Here is a 5,001-nt window from a genome sequence, read left to right as displayed (position 1 = left end):
GCTTATTGTTTTGTTTGGCAGAATGCTTATGCATTAGGGTTTTAATATAAAAATCTGCATGAATGTGGCCAAGATGCTCTTTTATTTGGCTGTGAAGCCCGGGCAAACCTAGCTATGAATTCTTGCTTTGTCACTCACTACTTATGTGACCTTGGATATGTTACTTGAGCCTTGTTTTCCTCCTCTGTACAATGGGGCTAATAGAAGCTGTCTTACAGAGGCTTTGTGAGGTTTAGCGATAATGGATCCGGATTTTTTAGCACAGAGTTGTCGTTGTTAGTTGCTGTCGAGTCGCCTCTGATGCATGGCCACCTTACGAGCAACAGAAGGAAAGTCACGCGCTCCCGCAGCATGCTGGTTATCGTTGGTGGGCTGTGGCTGTGTGTCAGTCCATCTCACTGAGGATTTCCCTCGTTTTTGCTGACCCTCCGCTTTACCAGACGTAATGTTTTCTTCTAGCCGTTAGTCTCTGGTAAGGACGTGTTCAAAGGAAGCGAGTTGAAGTCTTCCATTCTCACTTCTAAAGAGCATTCTGGTTATATTTCTTCTAAGCAGAAAGTAGCCACTCAGTACATGATAGTGGCTAATATTAAGGAATCTAATGATTACTCAAGGAACCCTCGTGGTACAGTGGTTAAGCACTTGGCTACTAACCAAAAGGTTGGCGGTTCAAACCCACCTAATGGCTCTGTGGGAGAAAGACCTGGCAATCTGCTGCCTTGTAGATGACAGCCTAGAAGATCCTATGGGGCAGTTCTACTTTGTCACCTGGGGTCACGATGAGTTGGAATCGACTCAGCGGTACGCAGCAACAACAGCAATGCTTACTCAGCATGACACAGTAAAATGGAAAGACAAAATTTTCAGAATACTTCAAAACTATAACTCTGGAATATATAGTAGCAGTTTTTCTGGCTAGGTCATATTTATCATAGACACACAATTGGATGAAGAATGTTAGAATCTAAAGTATAATTTTCTATGGCTAGGTCAATGATTAAGAGCTCGGCTGCAGCTTAGCTGCTATCCAAAATGTTGGCAGTTCAAATCCACCAGACGCTCCTTAGAAACTCCATGGGGCAGTCCTACTCTCTCCTGTAGGGTGCCTATGAGCTGGAGTCAACTCAGCAGCAATGAGTTTTTTTTGTTTTTTTTTTTGGTTTTAGGTCTACTCTACACAATGTGTTCCAGGACCATGTCATGTATACCATGAAAGGATATGAAGCTCCTTTTGAAGTTTAAGCATGTGTATAATTTAGCCTTGGCTGCATAAAAGAGACACTGCATAGTACACAGCACACCCTGACCATCTGGTTCTGTCTCACTGAGGAAACAATGACCCCAAGAGAGTTGGGCAAAGCAAAAACTCTGTCCATGTAAGGAATTTATTGTTAGATCTGTAGACGACTCACAGGCTCCTGAATTGCACCATCAAAGACATTCGTGACCAGTAGTTCCGGACATATCCCGTGATATAACAAGTGTGAGTTGTTGAAGAGATCTCTCTCTGCGTCTAACCAGCAGTAGGGTCCTGTTTTTATCTCCTATTGATTCCCACCACCCGTCTGTCAGTCTGTCATACTGTGGTGGCCTGTGTGTTGCTGTGATACTGGAAGCTATGCCACTAGTCTTTCAGATACCAGCAGGGTCATCCATGGCGGACAGGTTTCATTGGAGCCTCCAGAGTAAGACAGAGTAGGGAGAAATGCCTGGCGATTTACTTCCGTGAATTAGCCAAACCCTATGGATCACAACAGAACATTGTCCAGTATAGTGCTGGAAGATGAGCCTCCCTCTCATCCTCCCTCCGCCCCGATAGGAAGGAAATACACAACAGCCAAGACAATGGACTGTAATATACCAGCGATGGTGAAGGTGGTGCAGGACTGGGTGGTGTTTCGTTCTGTTATACGTAAGTTGCCATGTGTCAGAGCTGACTCCATGGGGAATAACAGCGCCACTGACTCTGTTTCACAAGGTCAGAGTAGAGCAGTAAAAGGCTCTTCTAAAAGTGTGACTCTCTCCACAAATTGGCACTGCCCCTAAAAACTCCATAAGCTCAACCAGGAATGAGAAATTTAGGGAAAATTGGTTGTAAGGTAGCATGCAAAGGAACAGTGAGAATGCTTCTTGGAAGCAAGGATGGCGAGACTTTGTCTCGTGTACTTTGGACATGTTATCAGGAGGGACCAGTCCCTGGAGAAGGACATCATGCTTGGTAAAGCAGAGGGTCAACGAAAAAGAGGAAGACCCTCAACGAGATGGACTGACACAGTGGCTGCAACAATGGGCTTAAACATAACAATGACCGTGAGGATGGCGCAGGACCAGGCAGTGTTTCGTTCTGTTGTACACAGGGTTGCTATGAGCCGGAACCAACCCAAAGGCACCTAACAACAAGTTTGTTGTAGACTCTGGCTTCACAGATTAAACCCTGTGTTTCTCTACTTTTGGTCTCTCCAGGATTTTCCTGCTGGCATCTGATTTGGCATTTCTCTGTGGCCATAGCATGTCCTTTGTCTCTCTCTCTTTCTCCGCTGTTCCCTGCCAATCCCCCAGCTCCTGCGTGTTTGTAGGGAGGTGCTGGGAATACTAGAAAGGGTTAGCTGCATTCATAGCTGGAGGAGGAGTTTTCTCCACACACTTTGATGACTTGGGGGACACTGTCACTACCTCACCCTCTCCCCAAAAGTTACGTATTCCTGAAATGTTGCTAGTCAGTCATAGGTGTGGCATGATTTTCTCAATAGAGGACAAGGGTGTGTCAAATAACTCCAGCAAACTGCTTCACGTGTGTTTTACCAAACCCTCCCTTATCTTTGAGAAAGAAATTAGATTGTAAATATTGAGACTCCACAAGTAGCCCAGGTTTTGGTATCTTCTACATATAAGTTCTGATTTTTTTTTTTTTTAGATATTTAAATAATGTGATTACAGTTTACAGTTCCTACAGGCACTTTAGAGTCTTCCTGTGTACCGTTACGTAACTCCACCATGACTGGGTTGAACACCGGGATACTTTTCTAACTTCAGACTTCCAACTTTGTACTTGATATTGGCATCGCTGCCCACTGTTAGCCTGAGTTTTTAAAACGTTGTCCCCTTTCAGTATTGGACGTCTGCTGAATGCTGCGATTGGTGATATCCTTCCCTGTGGTTTATGTGTCAGTTTGCATTCTTGTAAGCTACACCCACTCAAACCAAAACATTCTTTTTTTTTTTTGCTGTCGAGACTTCTTATATCTATACAATCTGCCTATCTCAGTTATGATGCAAATGTAGAAGAAATGAATCACATGTCTACAGCCAGGCAGCATTTAACTACCAGTCTGTTGTCATTCCTCATGAATTTGGGGCACTTGGGTAGATTCTGTAAATTCAACAGATATATATTGAGTGGTTCATTCTTTTAACGCAGTATCCTTGCAGTCTTGAAAAATTATGATGAAGGTGTACTTAGTGATTTTAAAAGAGGTTTACAATATATGTAAAAAAGGAAAATCAGGCCACAGACAATATGAATACCATCATTGTATTTTATAAATAAATTGCATGCAGGTATATACATTTATTTCTAAAAGTATGAGTATAATATAATCTGTATATCTGGACATAGGAGAGAGCCCGGAAGCATATAAACCAAAATGTTAATAGTGATTATTAGTGGGATTTTTAGTGATTTATGGTATTTTTTTTTCCTTATCTCTATTAGCTAATTGTTCAGCAGTAAACAGTCTCATCCGCTGGCCATTTGTCTCATTTCATTTTGGGAGTGGGGAGAAGAATACGGTACAGGCTCTCACGTTACGGTAAATTAGAAAATTGTAAACATCTCTGCTGTCTCTTCTCCATTTACATTATAGGATGTAAATGTGTTGTGCCATGTGGTAATGAAGCTGCTTTTTTTCCTTTCTATTAAGTGTCTTCTCCATGCCAGGTGCTGTAGTACGAACTTGAAAACACGATGTAAAGTAGATCTTATTGTCATTACGCACATGTGCAAGGGCTCAGAGGGTGTCAGTCTCCTGTCACACAGCTAGTACGTGACTGAGCTGAGGTTCAGACTCTGAGCTGGCTCTGGTGTCAATTTTTGGGGACTTTATAATTCTTACCGTAGACATCTTGTCTGCTATTAGGATGCAGAGGGCGTGAGTGGATGATAAAGTGTTGCTTTAAAAGGAAGGTGCCCCCAGATTTCACCAGCACGCACCGTCTTTCACAGCTTGCTTTGCTTTCCTCTTGACCCTTCAAGTAGAGTACAAACTTCGCGTATCTTCCTGCATCTTAGTAGCTCTCACCTTCGTTAAGACGCTCTAACAGTACGGTGTTGGTGTTTAAAAGTTGGTGGTTTGAACCCACCCAGTGGCACCGCAGAAGAAAGGCTTGGCAATCAGCTTCTGTTATGATTAGAGCCAGGAAAACCCTCTGGTTCTGATCTGTAACACATGGGGTTGCCATGAGTTAGAATCGACTTAAGACACTTGTGGTTGGCACTGGTGGTTCAGTGGTAGAATTCTTGCCTTCCATGCGGGAGACCTGGGTTCGATTCCCAGCCAGTGCATCTCGGTCACAGCTATCACCTGTCTGTCAGTGGAAGTTTGCTCGTTGTGGTGTTGCTGAACAGGTTTCAGCAGACCTTCCAGACTGTCGTGGACTAGGAAGAAAGGGCTGGTGATCTAGTTCTGAAAATCTGCCAGTGAAAACCTTATGGGTCACAGCAGACTGATCTGGGGATGGCACAGACGGGGCAGCCCTTTGTTCCACTGTACCAGGGGTCACCATGAGTCAGGGGCCGACTTGATGGCAGCTGACATCAACAACAAACGCTTGTGGACTTCTCTCTGCGACAGTAATGAATGCCAGTGACATTCTGAGAGGCTGAGTTCTGAGACACGCCCCCAGTGACCACAAGCCATCCCTCTTCTCTTAGGGAGGGGAGGGAAGGCAGTGGTCTGCTCACAGCTCGTACAGTTCATCCCAAATGCTGTGGCATCACGTGAA

The 5,001-nt window shown here is 44.1% G+C and overlaps 1 non-coding gene across 1 annotated transcript; it reads left to right on the top strand.

Annotated features, from left to right (window-relative positions):
* The first annotated feature begins 4,490 nt into the window (after nt 1-4,490).
* Nucleotides 4,491-4,561, top strand: TRNAG-UCC (transfer RNA glycine (anticodon UCC)). Its single transcript has one exon. It is a non-coding gene; the product is annotated as a tRNA-Gly (tRNA).
* Nucleotides 4,562-5,001: the final 440 nt, after the last annotated feature.

The sequence above is a fragment of the Trichechus manatus genome, unplaced genomic scaffold (genome assembly GCF_000243295.1).
Source record: "Trichechus manatus latirostris isolate Lorelei unplaced genomic scaffold, TriManLat1.0 scaffold00103, whole genome shotgun sequence".
NCBI lineage: Eukaryota > Metazoa > Chordata > Mammalia > Sirenia > Trichechidae > Trichechus > Trichechus manatus.
Note: the sequence above shows the minus strand (reverse complement) of the source record. Positions and strands in the feature narration are given on the sequence as shown.